General features: G+C 40.2%; 1 protein-coding gene across 4 annotated transcripts in view; it reads right to left on the bottom strand.

Moving 5' to 3' along the window:
* The window catches only part of BRINP1 (BMP/retinoic acid inducible neural specific 1), a 504,031-nt gene that overhangs the window by 251,523 nt on the left and 235,072 nt on the right, over window positions 1-17,436 (bottom strand). The gene's annotated exons all lie outside the window — the stretch shown is intronic.

Below are 17,436 nucleotides of genomic sequence, written 5' to 3' on the forward strand. Positions count from 1 at the left end.
ATTCAAGAGAATCAACTAAAAAACTATTAAAGGTAATAAGAAAGCTTAGCAGAGACTGGTTACAGAGTAAATACACCAGAATAATAGTGTTCTTCTTTCCTGGCAATAACGAGTTGGGAAATAAGATTTTAAAATATCTTATTCACAATAACAACAGAAAACATGAAAAGCCTATGGACAGCTTTAACAAGAAATATGTAAGAAAACCACAAAACTTTACTGTGAGATGCAAAAAATACTTGACGAAGGTAGATAGATTTTCTGGGCCGAAGACTTAATAATGTAATGACATCAGCTTTCCCTAAATTAACTCATAGGTTTATCATATTTTCCAATCAAAATCTTGACAAGATTTTCGAAAACTTGACAAGATGATTCTGAAATTCATCTACAATAATGATAGTAAAAGTAGCTAGTCATTTTTGAAAAATAAGAATTATTGGAGGGCTTCCCTGGTGGCTCAGTGGTTAAGAACCCACCTGCCAATGCAGGGGGACATGGGTTCGGTCCCTGGTCCAGGAAGATCCCACATGCCGCGGAGCAACTAGGCCCATGCACCACAACTACTGAGTCTGCGCTCTAGAGCCTGCGAGCCACAACTACTGAGCCCATGTGCCACAACTACTGAAGCCTGCGTGCCTAGAACCCGTGCTCCGCAACAAGAGAAACCACCGCAATGAGAAGCCCCGGCACCACGAAGAAGAGTAGCCCCTGCTCGCGGCAACTAGAGAAAGCCCGCGCTCAGCAACAAAGACCCAACGCAGCCAAAAATAAATAAATAAACAAACAAAATTTTTTAGAAAAACAAAGAATTATTGGAAAGATTTACCCTTTTATACAGCAAAAATCATAAAAACATTATGTTTTTGGTGTAATAATAGACATGTCAATGGACAAAATAGGTATTGGAAAATAAGAGGGGGCTTTACACTCACGCATACACAGAAATTTAACATATCATTGAAATGGTATCACGTATTTGTGAGGAAAATATTATTTTTAATACATGGTCATGAGCCCCTTTTACAATGGGTTAAGAGTCTTGGAACGCAGGGAAGCATTCATCAGCACTGTCTACTTTAATGAATTCTAGAATTACAAAACAATTAAACTGAATGCTTAAAAATTTTTTAAACAAAAAAATAAGTAGTAGTGACAATTGCTCAAATTGAGGGACAAGGAGAAAGAGGTTATTTTTATTTAAAAATGGAAGAAATTACTCACAAAAGGAAAAACTAGATGTTGCTATATAAAAATACAAGATAATCTAAACTTAAACATCACAGACAAAACTGAAATACTAGGGAGAAAAACTGGAAAAATTCAAAACTAAAGTAACATAATAGGAGTTATCCTTAATACGTGATACAAAATATTCAGATTCCAATTGGTAACTGGCCATAAAATGTCAGGAAGAGGCAATTCATAAAAGAGAAAAGGAACATGCTAAATGAAATAAACATACGTTTTAAAAAGGCAACCTCGTTAGCAATTAAATAAATGCAAATTAAAACAATGAGCTATTATCCCCACCTCTCAAATTAGCAAAACTGGGAAACGAAATTCTCTTCCAAACAAGGGACCTGTGAAATAAGCACTCTTCTCTGCTGCTGGGAATATAAATGTGTATGTCTTTTGAGAAAGCAATTTACCTATTGTATTTAGAGCTAAATATATTCAAATATTTTAAAGCAGTATTCCCATTTATAACATCCAAAGAAACTAATTTGTAACGCAGACAAGGAAATACACAAAAATATGAATAACAGAGATTTGTGTGTGTGTGTGCACATATTTTCATAGTAGCATACTTAGAAGCAAAATATACTCAAAAAGAGAGGATTGATTCATTAAACTTGTGGTACATCCATGTGATGGAAATTAATGTAGTCATTTTAAATTAAAAATCCTCCCCAAGCCTCATTTACAATGTCTCTATAGCTACCATATTTTCAAAAATAGAAATACCCTTCCATATAAGTTACGATCTCAAATAAGTTAACACACATATACCAAAAACACTTTGAACGCTAAACCACTGTCAGTAATTTTGTCTGGAAGACAGATTTACGAAAGATTTTCAGAATTTTAAAACTTCTTTCTACACTTAAAAAGCAAACAAACAAAAAATATATACATACATATATATATACAATACATGTAAAGGAAAACATATTGCTTTTACAGTCAGGAGTGAGAAAGGGAGAGAAAAACCAGAAAACTCATCTCACTATAATAAGTGCTTTGATAAAGGTCATTGCTTTGCAGGCCCCCAAATCTGTCTTGGGGCGTCAAGGAGGAGACATATCAACTGGGGTTTACAGAAACAGGCTCTGGCAGATGAGCATTCTGGGCAGGGCCAGCTTCCCTAAGAGGAGTACAAATTTAGAGTTAAACGCTACTGTGAGAGTCGCAACAGTGGAATAATCTGTTTGGGGAGAAAAGCATTAAAAGAAGCTGTAAGGGAGAAATGAGTCATTCAGCAGTAAACCATGGAATTTGGGGTATGGGAAAACAAGGCAAACAAACAAACAAACAAACTCAGAGTTAATAATATTGAGCTCCCAGCTGAGAGCTCTCCTCCTTCTAACTTGTCCACTTATGTAATCTTTTCCACGTATTAATATACATTAATTATTATTAATGACTACATTAACATACATTCACCCGTCTGATCCTTTATCCAATTCTGCTGTATTTCACATTCTCCGTGAGCCATTCCAGCAGGGATAGAAAGAGAAGCATGACCTGTTCACCTCTGGTAAACTATGGGGCTATTGGTTTTCTAAGCAGGGTATCCAACTACTTAAGTTTAGGGTGAAAATGCTGCTGTGATTTCAAAATGCTTGGCTTGTGCCTGTTTTTAAAGCTTCCCGCTTGAGAAGGGCAGGCGATTCTACACTGAATACATAGCAACTGGGTACTGATATACTGAGCCTCTTCCTATGGAAGACGTTGTACTAGTTTGATGCAAGATACAGAAATGGATGGATAACAAAGGATCCCCACTTCAATAAATTTATAATCTAAACTACTGGGTCCTTAACTTGGCTGCCCTTGTAATTGCCCGGGGAGATTTAAAAAACACTGATGCTCAGATCACATACCCAGAGATTCTAATTTAATTGGTCCTGGGTGTGGTCTGGGCATTCAGAGTTTTAAAGGCTCTCCAAGTGCTTCTAATGGGCAGGCAAGTTTGGAAGCTACTATGTAAAGGGAGTAGAGGGCAAAATGCCTAATCATTAAATAGTTCTGATCATATCACTTTTCTAGATCAAATCCTTAATGGCTCCCCTATCGTACATGGAAACAAGTCCAAACTCCTAGTTGGCATTCAAGGCCCTATGTAATCTAGCACCTAATGAACGTTAATCCCCTGGGTGCCCCCAATAGGAGGTCAATTGCCTGAGCATTCCTTTAGTCTGTTGACTCTCTCCAGAAACAGGAAATAAGCAAAACTCTGCCAACTCTAATTGATTGCTATTGGCTACCCGGAGAAATGTGTTTAGAAAGATTCTGAGACCATTACAGTTCTCAACAGGAAAAAGTAGCATGATCTATTAGTAATGTCTGCCATGAGCAGGAAATGGAAAGGGGCAGTTCCAGTGCTGGACATCTGCCATGCTGGTATCATTCCTTTGCTCCCCCTGTGCCCTTGGTCCAGATGTCCTCTAGACCCTCCTTCAAAGCACAACATAAGGGTCTCTCCTCTCTAAAGCCCTCCTGTCGTCCTCCAAATTCTCCCTACCTTGTCTCATGGAGTTTATCAAGCCTTCCTCTTGAATCCCTATTCAGCACTATGTTGTCATTTTTACTTCAGAAATCAATATCAGCTTTTGTGTACATGTCTCAAATACTATATAACTCTGATTCTCAAACTTCAGCTTGCATTAGAACCACATGGGAGTTTTGTTAAAACACAAATCCAGAATTTCTGATTCAGGAGATCTGGGGTACAGCTTGCAAATTTGTATATCTAACAAGTTCCCAGGTGACGCTGATGGCTGCTGGTTTGGGTACCACATTTGAGAACCACTGCTTCATTACATTATAATCTCCTAGAAGGCTTCCTCTTTATCTGGGCATTCCTTTTAGCAGTACACAGTAGGTGCTTATTTTTCATTGAGTTAAACCACAGCAATCCAAGACAGATATGATAAGTGAGAAATAATTGATACAGACACATACTGTAACAGGTCATATTGGTTTGGAAGGATAAAAAAATTCTTAGATGATAGATTATGTTTCACACAGGAGGAGAGAAATCAGGATGATTCCTGGGTCAGCATCTGAAGCTGGGTTGCAGAGGTGAGGGCACACTGTAGAAAGGTGCCAGGCTGGTAACCTGGAGACACACTTATCATCTCCACTGGTCTCAAGCAAGCAGGCCCTAAACCGACTGTGGATTTCACAAGGAGGAAGAGAGCCGGCAAGTGTGATCAAGGGTGAGAGGAAGCAAATGGGTAGCCAAGAGAAGGAGAAGCAACAGAGGGAGACTCCAGGAGGATTTTCATCTTGCATCTCTGAAAATATGACTCCACTTGCTTTACTGAAAGCCACCTCGAGGCTGGTAGGGGGAGGTGGGGCAGCTGATAGAAGATGAATGAGATGGCTCACTGGGAAAATTTCCCCAGCTCTCACTGTCTGGGTTTTAAAAGCCATTTCAGCAATTGTTCAGAGCTGTCAAAAGTCTCTGTCAGATCAATAGGTTACTGTGGAATTTGCCCAGACTGTTGGCCAATCAAAATGTAAATTCCAGATAAATTTAATACATAAACCAACTTGTCTTCCTTGAGCCATTTTGAAAGTCATGAAAAGTAATTTGACTTTTCCTTCTGACTGTCATACAGGAGACACATTTCTGCTGGTGTCAAGCATTTATTTGGCCTTGAGACATATTGTGGGTCCACCAGTGGCAAGGGAAGTGTAGGGTGTATGGGCATATGTGCTTTTATGGTATTGTTATCCATAGGCTTCAGAGGGAGCTGGCAGGTTCAATTATTTGGGTGCCCTTTATGGGAAAAATTAATATGAACATGTGTGGTGTCTGTATGCACAAGAGGGTGTTAGACTTGTTTGTGGGATATGTGATTAAAAAGTCATGAGCCTCCTATTTATGTCTCTCATGGGCAGCCTCATTTTCTAGAACATGCAATGTGTGTCTGGATGCATGATTATATGAATGCAGGTTGCAACCTCCCTTTTCCAAAAAGAGCCATAAATTTTACATTGAAAGAAAAGATTTATAACCCAGCCAGGATGGCTCCAGGCCCCATGGGGAAGTATGCTTTAGAGACATGCCCTAATTTTTCACATTGAAAAAAGTCATAATGGGAAAATCATGTAAGCAAGAGGTACAACGCTTTAAACTCAGGAATGTCTCAAGTAGAGATTTTGCATTGAATCATTTTTCCTGTGGTCATTATATTTCAGATGCCTAACTTCCGTGCGACCTTAGTTTATAAGACGCTTTCACATCTGTTATGCCATTGGACCCTCAAAACTACCCAGTGATGTAGGTAGGCTGGCCCTCATTTCACAGGTGAAGAAATGAAGTCCCAGGCAAGGGAAGTGGCTTGACCAAAACCATAGAGTAAGGGAAGAGCCAAAACATGAACCCAGGTGTGCAGAATATTCTCCATCGTACCCTCAGATATTCTTTCTACCCTCTTTAACCCTGCTCTGTTCTTTTATGCAATGCATTATCTAGGCTCTTGTATTAATTTTCTGAGGCTGCTATAACCCCATAAATTACCACACACTTGGAAGCTAAAGTCAACAAAAAATTATTCTCTTACAGTTCTGGAGGACAGAATTCTGAAATGGGTCCCACTGGGCTAAAATCACGGTGTCGGCAGGGCTCTTTTCCTCCTGGGGGCTCTAGGGGAGAATCCATTTCCTTGCTTCTTCCAGTTTTTATCAGCATTTCTTGGCTCCCTTCAAAGCCTTAAATTTAAGAGGAGTCTTTCTCATGCTACCATCTCTCTAGTTTTCTTCCTCTGCTTTCTACTTCCATTTCTATGGAATCTTCTGATTACACTGGACTCACCCAGATAATAAGACAGGGACAATCTCCCTACCTTAAGGTTAGCTGATTAGCGACTTAATTCCACATAACAAACTTTGCCATGCAACCTAACATATTCACACATTTGGGGATTGGGACATAGACATTTTTAAGGAGCAGTATTCTGCCTGCCACAACTCTCTTGCTTTTTAGCTTCTAATGGGTTCTCCCAGCGGTGGAACCTGGCAGGAGATCAGAAATGGAAGAGAGGGAAGTCCAGGTATTTATTCCCCTTGTTCTCTCCTTATTGGGCTGCACTTCTGCAGAGGCCACATCATTCTGTTAAAGCCAGAGCTCTGTAGGTGGCCCTTTCCTATAGCTGAGACTTTATCTGGGTCCCATACCACTTCCCGCCCTTGTTTCTTTAGGGCTGGGGTGGTAACAGCTCCCCTTTGTTGTTAGGCCCAGCTTGCTTTACCACCTTGGGTGGTACCCTTAACCCTCCCCATAACTTTGTCAACAATCCTCCCATTAAGTCATCTTCAGTCCCTCCTTTAACTGTGGCATCGGTTGTTTGCCAGGACCCTGGCTGATGGATGGAGGAGACATCTTCCAAGTCTAGGTCTTTCCCCTACATCACACTTGGCTAAATCAATGGAATAGAAACCGTGGCTACAGAATAGTGAAAGGTATGGTTCTATTTCAACAATAATTTCCTGTTTTTCTTCCTTGTCTAGGGTATACAATCAGGGCTAAACTGACAGCAATAGTTACCAATAGTTTCACTTTAATTAAGGGAAGGGGCCCATTTGGGGAAGCAGAAGAGAGAATTCTGCAGGGCCTCTAGTTCAAAGTGGTCCAACAAGTAGTGAAGACAACGTATTCATTCCTTAGGTCTAGTAAATATTAACACTCAGAAACAGTCATGTCTCCTGTTCATTCCAGTCCCATTTCTCATTCAACTCTGCAACTAGCTGACTTTGTAATGTGGAGCAAACGTCAAGTTCCTTACTGTATGCTGCAGGCCCTACCTCGTGGGCTCTTGCTAACTATTCCACTCTCATCTCTTACCATATCCTCCCTACCTCCCTTCATCCGACCTCAGCCACCCGGGCTTCCTTGCCATTCTTCTACCTGGAAAGACTGGCCTCACTTGAGGCCTTTGCCCTTGTGGTCTCTCTTCCTAGAAACCTTTGTACCCAGATCTTCAATAGTCCTTCTCAATATTGGGGTCTTAGTTCAAATGTCAGGTCTTCAGGGAGACCTTCCCTGATGTACCTAAACAACCACTCCATCACAGCACCTTGTTTTTCTTCATAGTACTTAATATCACCTGAAATTACCTTTAAATATTTTCTTTATTTTCTCTTTCCCCAATAGTATATATACACCAAAAGATCAGTGACCTTTTATGTCTTACTCCTTGCACTATCCCTAGCCCCTAGAATGTAACTGGCACATAGTCAGAACTTTTATTAAATTCTTAAATTTAACCGTCTTGACTAACATTCATTCAAAACCTACTATGTGCCAGACACTGTTCTAACTGCTCTATGTGCATTTACCCATTTTTATTCTCTACAGCAATGCTATGAGGTTGATATTATTGCTATCCCAATTTTGCAGGTCAGAAAACTGAGGTTTGATCAAACCATGAGTTCGATCACCCCCAGTTACAGATTACACAGTTGATAAATAACAGAGCAGGATTCTGAACTCAGACAGTTAGCTGCAGGGCCTGGGTGTTAACGACTATACTTCACTCTCTATCCCCTACACAAGGAGGTGCATTGAGCACACATTTCATGTATGTTTCTTGACACTCACTTTCCCTCTTCACCTTTTGAGGCCCAACCAAACCTGAACTCCTGCATAAATTTCAATATCCATCCCAACGGAACCCTTCTGCGTTATTTTCCTATTTCATCTTATGTGTATTTCTGTTATATTTATCATATCATGTCAGAAACATGCACTAACTTCCTACGTAGTTGTTGGTTCTTGAAGGCAGAAATCCTCATTCATGTCTCTAGTGTCCAAAAGAATGCATATTAGGCACTCAATACAGGATATATATTACACGTGCTGTATTTTAGACACTCTGTAATTGTTGAATAAATAAGGACTATGACTTCTAAGCCATGCAGCTTGGTCCAACGTTTTAGCCATTTAGTTCCAAAGTTCCAAAGAATACTTGAGTCAGTAAGCTTAACAAGGAAAAATGAGACAGGATATGGTTGGAGCTCTGTTATGGAGCCTGATTCTGACACCAACACCCACAGGAAAGCCAGGGGGATGAACATATGTCTAGAGAAAGCAGCTGCATTGGGACCATTTGACAGAGAGGGAGGCAAAGACAAGGAAGCAGTGAAAGGCACTGAGATGTTGCTATGAACTCAGCAGCTCATCAAAGCTAAGTGGGCATCCCAGCCCGGGTCAACACACACCCAAAGCTTCAGTCTGGTCTTTGTTCTCAGATCTCCTGTACATGTGCTCATTTCACACCCCCCAGCATTTGCTTCTACTCCACCCACTGCTTGGTGCACCCTTCCTTCTCCTGGTCACCTAACCAAATATAGTCATTTATCCCTCGGAGTTTTCAAAAATAAAATTGAATGTGTTAGGGATTAATAAGGAAACAAGATTTCCATGAAATGGCCAACGGTTCTAAAGTGATGGCAGCTCAGAAGCAATAAGGATGAGGAATCAGAACACTGAAAAGAAAAGGGGGAGGTTGTTGGTGACTGTGTGATTCACATATCTTTCTTGTTAGATAGTTTGTTTTGTTTATCAAAACAGTGGGTGATAAAAGCGAGGAAAATGGGTAAGAAGCCTACAGGAGTCACGGAGCTGGAGGTGGTGCTAGTAAAAGATGGATGAAATCAAACACAGGATTTGCTCAGAGATATTTAGGTCTTATAGCCATATCTTCATCTAATTTAATAACAATAACTACAGTCTAAATAATAACAATAAGTAACCCATATGACTGAAATTCTTGTAAGAAAAATAACTGCTATTGTAAGCATGAAACAACCTAGTCCTGGGAATGGGCTTTCTCCACCACTGTTAAGTTAGTGTCTGTCTGATAAGGGGAGGTTTCTCAGGAGCCCAACTGTCTTACTTTCACAAATCAGTCTGAGCTTCTCCTTCTGATGGTTCAGCCTAAATCCTTCCTGCATCCAGACTGCTCTTGTTCTCCTCTACCACATTCCTGTCTCTCTGGCATCTTTGCATCAACCACCTAAATTAATATTTGGATTATTCCCTAAATATTTATCATGCATTTTTTTTCTCTCTTACCAAGAAGATTATGAACTTGCAGGAAAAAAAGAACTTCTCCTGCATGCCTTTAAAGCTCAGTAAAGATAGGATGGGCGCAGACCTGACCTTCAATGAATGTAGGTTGAGTTGAATTAGAATGAACTTTGCCAAAAGGCTTTGTGGCATGTTGACAGATGTTGTGCAGGTATGTGAGGCAGGAGGGAAGGGGGTGGCAGGTCTCTCAGGTCAAATCCATTTGGGAAACACTGGGTTAAACAAAGTTTAACAGGTTTCCTCCCTACTGGGCTCCTCCATTCCTTTGATATGCAAATATACATTATGAATTTCCAGCAGGGGACTTTCCTGGGCTGAATTTGCAAAACATGTTTGCCTTAGAAGCCTCTATTTCCACAGGAACTTAAAAATTAGTACTCCACTGAACACACCTGGAAAACACTGAATTTAATTAAATAAATTATAGATCAACAAAACAAAACAAAACAAAGGCCCAAACCTTCAAGCTGACTTTTTCCAATCCTCTCAGCTGCCTCATAAGAAAAATGGGGACAATAATGCCTCTTACCTCAAAGATCTGTCATGAAGATTAAATAGATGAATGTATCTGAAGGGTTTAAAATATCAATAGATGTTTACTAATACTGTTTTATGGGTGAAAATATATGGTCCCACTGCATATGGCTTAGGGGGTTCAGAGCCAAGGCTTTGGAATCAGACCAAGGAGAAGTGGGCTTATGTGACCCTGGAGAGGGATGCAGTCTTTATTGTCTTATCCTCTACTTCCTCATCTGTAAAATGAGGCTGGTGATAGATAGCCAACTTCATGGACTTGTTATGAGGAGCAAAGGGGACAATGTGATTTGAAGGCTTAGCCCAGAAATTGGTACACAGGGCCCATCCAGTAGGTGGTAGCTCCTAGTTATGAGCTAATATTCACTGAGTGTCCTAGATGCAAATGCTATTCTAAAGGTTGCTATGCACTGATACTTGATCTTAAACTTAAGGGTACATCTTCAGTCCTATATTATAGAAAGCAAATTGAAGATCAAAGAGATGAAACAACTAGCCCAAGGTCACAAAGCTAAGATGTGAGAATCAAGGTTCAAACCCCTTCAGGCTGACTCTAGTATGAATTCTCTCAACTGCTGTACCTTCCTGCAACTCAGCATCATCCCACCCTGGTCCCCATCCACAGCGAAAGGTAATGGCTGAGTCCAGGATTTTGCTTCAAGCTTGTTACTGCTGGCACAGCCAAGACAAGATGCATCCTGCCACGTGGCACCTTAGACCCTCAGGGTCTTGATTAAGGCTTCCCCCACATCTAGGCTTCCTCCCTGCCCCAGGCCAAGAAAGCTGCAGACAGATGGTATGGTTGATAGAGGACGCATCTGCATAACTGTGTCCAGGCCTACCCAGACAGGTAGAATCCAAAGGCAGAAGCCCCACAGGCTCTCTCCCAGAGGGTCTAAGGATGCTATGGGTTCAGAGATCTGGTGGATAGAGGCCTCCAGGTCCTGTCCAGAAAGGCCCAAGGGCCTGGGCATTCACAGGATCAACCCAACTTGGATACCTTCCTGATAAAACCACATGGGTAAGAGAGTAACTCTCCACCTTCTTTTCCAGAGGAAGCTTCGAGTCTAATCCTGATGGAATCCCAAGATACAGGCAGTCATTCTCCATTTGGAGAGAACTGAGGCCTAGAGAAAGAAGCTGATTTGACTTTGGTCACTGAGTCAACAAGTTGCAAAGGGGGGACTTAAACTTGAGTACCTTCCCTCCAAACCCTGTTCTTTCTATCCTTCTCCAAACATGCCCAGGGAATAAAAAGGGGTCAGAGAAAAGGAACTGTGGATGAACTGAAGGGTAGATCCATCCACAGAGAGCTTTTATCTTATGGATGTGATGCAATGGGCCTTGAGTTTATCTAAACCCCAGGTTCAGAGATGCCCAGGATAAGAAGCTGTGCCTATGTCCAGTTTCCTCCAGAGTTATAAGCTGAGATAAAGACATCCATCTTTTTTCCTCCCAAGGCGTCATCTGATGGTAACTGAGGTTATGTCAGCATTTCCAGGAAGCGTATTTACATAGTGCTTTTATCAAGCAAGGCCATGGCCGTGATCCCACAGCAGGACCGGGTCAGGCAATTGAAGCATTACATCACCTCAGTTGAACTGTTTTGGAAAGAGGAGCCAGAAGAAAAGGAGAAAGGGGCCAGGACAGTGGGGAGAAAAAAACTCACATGCTGAACAGCTAAGAGTATATGCTACATTCTGAGTCAGGTGCCTCTCAGACATTATCTGATTGAATCTTCACAAGAGTCCTGCCAATTAGGCATTAAAAACCAGTTGTCCAGTTGAGGAAACTAGTCAGAAGGGTTAAAGAGGTCCTATGGTTGGCATGTGTGATACAGACCCAGATCGCTCTGATTCTGAAGTCCGCCCATATGTGCTTTATCTCTCTGCCTCTTGTGTCTTCAGAGTCTAGTCCTGATTCTCCCATTGAACTCACTTCAAGCAAGTTCATTCACCTCTCTGAGCCTCAGATTTCTTACCCTAAAACAATGATAGTTCTTCCTATAGTCTAGAGACTGATAGGACATGAGGATCAAAGATCTGGAAACTTTTTGATCAATTGAATAAGCATGTAGTATTTTTATGAAGAGAAAAAACAGCTATTAAAAAGAGGGAAAGTACCAAATATGTATATATTTGCTGAATATGTATATGTTTTCCTCATTTTAGTAGCACTTTTCACATATATATGTATACATATGTGGTAGGTATGTATACATGTTATATATGTGTGTATATAGCTATACACACACACATAAACACACACTATATGTAATTATTGCAGCCAAACCTTCCACGAAGTCATTCATAAAACATTCAGCAGTGTTTGCTTCCCTTTCTGACATGTTGATCTCCTTGTGTTTTCTTTTTTGGGGGGATAATAATATCACTTTCAATCACGTAATACTTTACCTTGAAAAGGTTCATTTAACGTCCCTTTCGGCATCCTAGTCTCTAATTGCATCACTGAATGATTTATTTTCATATTTTGTGCAAAATGTAGAGTACTTCATGTGCTTTGTGAGTTTTCCCTTCCTAAATCAAAGCTAAGGTCCTCAAAAGTATATTTCTCTAGTGTGGTGGTAGGAAGATGGTCACTAGAGCTAGCCTGGGTTCAAATCTTGGCTCTGCCACCTTTCTGCTTTGTGACCTTGGGACCTTTACAGTTTCTTCTAGGTGTAAAATGGGGCAGTATTAGTGTTTGCCTCTTAGGTAATAAAAGTGTACACATAAAATTCTTAGAATGGGGCCTGGAACATAGTAAGTGTTCAATAAACATTACCATGATTATTTTATTCCAACTCTAGCCACATAGAAGAGATGATGGTAGATTATCTATGACCATTGTTTGTCTGAACTTGCTTTCAGGTATGACTAACAGGGTCAGTTCACAAATGCATTTGACCTGGTAAATCATTACTTCAGTGAGGGATCGTACAGACAAACACACAAATAAACATATTATTACACACTGTTAAATAGCACTTTGAAGGAAAATTAGCAAGGTACTCTGACAGAGTAAAAACAGATAAGCATATTTTATATAGAAGTTTTCAAAAAGGCCTCCTTAAGGAAGACACATTTCAGGAGAGGCCTGAAGGACAGGAAAGGTTGGCTTGGCTGAGGATAAGAAGAGACTTCCAGGCAGAGGGAACAACGTTACAAATGCCCCTCACCGTGAAAGAGCTTGGGATACTTGAGGAGGTACAGCATGGCTGGATTGTGGAGAACAAAGGACAAGGAAGAAAGAGATGAGGGGAGAGAGACTGGGCAAGATTCAGATTCAGCCTGTAGACCGTGATCAGATTTTAGGCTAAGAAATGGGCTGCTATAGAAGGGTTTTACATCACAAATTTTGTGATCAGTTTAGCATTTGGTTTAAAAACAGACTGGCTGGTGGCCATGTGCCACCAGTAGAAACCAATTAAGAGGCTACTGTTATAACCAGGGCTGGAGGTGATGATGGTGGCTTAGCCTAGGGTGGTGGTGAGGAAAAGAGAGACAAGTAGATGGTTTTAAGAAGCATTTTGGAGGGGGAATCAATATGACTTTGATGGCTTGGATTTGGGGGTCACTAGTGTCCCAAGGAACATGTTTTGAGATTCAATGCATTGATATAATTTACACTATGACAAAGATCGAATCTAATCGCTGCATGGGATTCAATGGGAGGCGTGTCTAGATTAAACATGAAAAAGATACTCCCAATAATTAAAGTCATTCCAAAGTGAAGTGATCTAAGAAGGTAACAGATTATTTGATTTTGGAAATTTTCAAAAAGGGTGTGCGTCACCATCTGCATGAGATTTTATGAAAATGGCTTGGGAATCCCCCTTAAGGACATGTTTCAACATTTTGGGAAAGAATATATATCAGAATATTCATAGTTGACTCACTTATCAACATAAGAGCTAACACTTACGGAGCGCTCATTATGTGCCAGTTTTAAATGCTTATTAACATGGATTCATCCATTTAACCCTCACAACTACTCTATGAAGTAATACTAATATTATCCCCATTTTACAGATGAGAAAGCAGCGATAGAGAAATTTTTGGTAATTCACCCGAAGTTACATCGTTGTTCAGTGGGTAGAAGCAAGATTCATACTCAGGCAATCTGGATCCACTAGACGCAACTTAAATGTCTCAACATTGAGAAAGAGTTCAATATTTTACAGCATAGCCATTCTGTAGAACAGTATTACGTTATTAAACACAGTGGTCATGAAAACTAAATAGGAAGAATGAAGAAGGAAGATTAAAAATAACTTGCACTTATACTGCAATTATTACTGTGTACAAAGCACACACAGATATATGGAAAACGAAAGAGAAGGAATTGTTTGGATAAAGGGAATATAGCTGACATTTTTTCCCAATTTTCTTTTCCAAATTTTTCTTTTCCCCATGTGGTAATACTACATGTATTCAGAAAATATAGCTGTAATTTAAAACAGATGGATACCACTTGCACCAAAAGGAACTGGAAGGAGATTGGATTTCTAAGAACTTTCCCAACATGGAAATTCTATGATTCTATTAGAGTGGCCTTTTTATGGGTAAACTGGGTCCCCAATATGAGTGTTTGGATGAAGACAAATCCATCACAAATGAAATGTGAAATCTCAAGTGAAAACTTTTATTTTGATTTAACAGTCAATAATCCAAACTAAACACCAGTCGATTAAGACAAATATGTTTTCGAGGCCTCACAACTCTATATTATTAGTCACACATCCCTGACAAAGTTGCTGAGCTTCCATAAATATGTTTTTAATGATCAGATGATATTTAATCTAGTGCATACTCTCTCTCACATTAAGTTGAAATTAAATGCACCGTTTACTGTGTCATATGCCTTCATGGCTTCAACAATCCTCTCTTTTCTTCTCTTTTGAGCTCTGATAGCAATTTGCAGTGCATCTGTGTAACATCTGGTAGGTAAGAAATACCGCTGGAGGTTTTCAGTCTCAGAGTTTGACGGGTCCTGGTACATAACAGTAAGCCATTTCTCATCAACTTTTCTCAGATGCCAAAATGCATCCAGGGAAAATGTGTTTGTGGTATATCCATGGAAAATCTGCCATCTTTCCCACCTCTGAGCTGAGGAATACCCCATGACAAGTCAATGGACCTCATTGCAGAAGAAAATAAGAGAACACATCAAGGTGTATTCTACTCTTTTTCACTTATTAGCAGCTACCTGACCCCATAATAGCTGATCCAGGGTGAAGCAGCACTGTTTCTTAGGAGGCTCTATTTAGTTACCGTGGGATGGATAATAACAGTGCTTTCCCTTGATTTGAAGACATTTCCAATTATAAGACACACTACTGATCTAATAAGATCTCCTTGGGAAAAGGAGAGAAGCACTACAGTAATGTATATGTCAACTGTAAGACATATCCAGATTTCAGAAGTGCTTTAAAAATGAAAAAAAAAAAAGAATATATCTCAAAATTGAGAAAACATGGTATCTGATATATCTAAGTTGGCAAAATGTGGCTGGGTTAATTTTTCCATTTCCTTTCATTTCCAACATGACACTGTGAGTTAGATCTTTTGATCTCTTTTTTACAGTCACCTTTTAAGTGACTTGATGGCAGAAGTTGCACTCTAAGCAGCTCTTCCCAAGCACGTCTTCACATTAAAGATAAACTCTCCCTTCCTGGCACTAGAACCCATGGGGAGGTGTAAGGACACTGAACTTGCAGGCACAGCAAGCTGAGTTCCTTCCCAAGGTTTGTCCCCATCCCTGGCAGAGTTTACACTAGAAGCTGGCTTGCATGACCCTACTGTTACCTACAGTGGCTGATATTTAAAGTTATTTCCTGTGTTAAAAGTTCATGAATTACTGATTTAAAAAAAATCCATTGAGATTTCATTGAAAATTTGACAACTGTTTAATTCTTTGTCACTGCTCTAGGAAAACAGAGTAATAACAATCACCAAGTATTTACCTCTTACACACTATATTCTCACCACTTTCTACACATCATAACAGTTTATATTCATAGCAGGTTTATAAGGTAACTAAATTATTTTACAGATGAGGAAACTGAGGCACAGACAGAAAGTAACTTGCTCAAGATCCAGAATTCAGATACATGTTTTTGATTCCAGAGCAGATTTTTAAAGGACTAAAAATTAGCCTACTTTCAGGACACAGGAAAAAGAAAAACCAGGGAAAAATCTCTTCCGTTAAGGAATTTGAAATCTGGTTAGTGAGATAAGATCAAAACAAGCAAAATGATATGAGAAAAATGACACCTGGCAGATATCATTATTACCCCATTTTGCAGATGAGTAAATAGAGCCTAAGGCTCTATAAAAATCAATAAGACACAATTCAATCCCAGGGTTTTTAAGCCCTGTTCCCGTTCTCTTTCTAACTCTACATTGCATCTGCCATCCCACTTCATTTTTGAGAAGAAAGCCAGGTCCAAATGGTATTCAATAACTGTCCCAATATGAAAGGTTTATCAAACTTTGATGATCTGACTGCATCCAGTGATTTATGTCTGAAATTCCAAAGATGGGCTGTGACAACTGAAAGGCTGTCTCTTAGATCCTCATATTTCCTCCGTCCCCATCACTTCCTGCCCAGCACTCACTCACCCCGATCATAAATATTGCTTGCGACTTTTATGATTATTGGTGGTTAGATATGATGAATTCTGATACTAGTCAACTGTGGAGGAGATATTAAATACATTAGCTAATTTTCCCTTAATGCCTCATCCAATATGAATCAATATTGGTTTAATAATTAACATGTTTAAACATTTTTATGTATATTTCATGATGAGACAATCTATGTTTATTTTATGAAGATGAAATATTTAGCTCCCCGCCACCAACAGCAAAGCCGTTCCAACTTGGAGCTATCTCTTTAGCCTGTTCTGGGGCCATCTCTTCACATCCTGGGAAAACTGGCTGGTTCTCACTGACTGTAACCTGGTCGAGGATGCTGAGTTCAAAATGAAAAGTTGACAGCATCTGGAAAGGGGAAAAGCTAAACACTGAAGAGTGATCCTGAGAGAAGCCTGCTGGAAAGGTGGTCCTGGCTCGTACCTCTGCCCCGGCTCGGCCTCAATTCCACTTTCCTCTTCAGGCTAAAAGCATACACTGAGTGTTGGCTCTAAATAAGATTCTACTTTCTCACTCAAGGAGGGACAGTATTGTGAGGTGGGGTGAGAAGCATGGTTTAGAGCACTGTTTCTCAACTGGAAGTGGTTTTCCCCAGCCCCTCCCCACCTCGGGGGACATTTGGCAATGTCTGGAGCTATTTTTGATTGTCACAACTGGAGGGGATGTTACTGGCATCTATTGGGTAGAGGCCAGGGATGTTGCTAAACATTCTACAATGTACAGGACAGCTCTCCATAACAAAGAATCATCTAGCCCAAAATGTCAGTAATGCCAAGATTGAGAAACTGTGGGTTGCAGTCAAATAGCATTAGACTCAACTTCCAGCTCTGCCACGTGTAGTTTTATGAACACGGGGAGGAGTTTCTGGTCCTTGTCTTCCACATCTCTAAGATGGGGTTAATAATCATAAAGGTACCGAAT

This window comes from Balaenoptera borealis, assembly GCF_965194805.1.
Source record: "Balaenoptera borealis genome assembly, chromosome: 8".
NCBI lineage: Eukaryota > Metazoa > Chordata > Mammalia > Artiodactyla > Balaenopteridae > Balaenoptera > Balaenoptera borealis.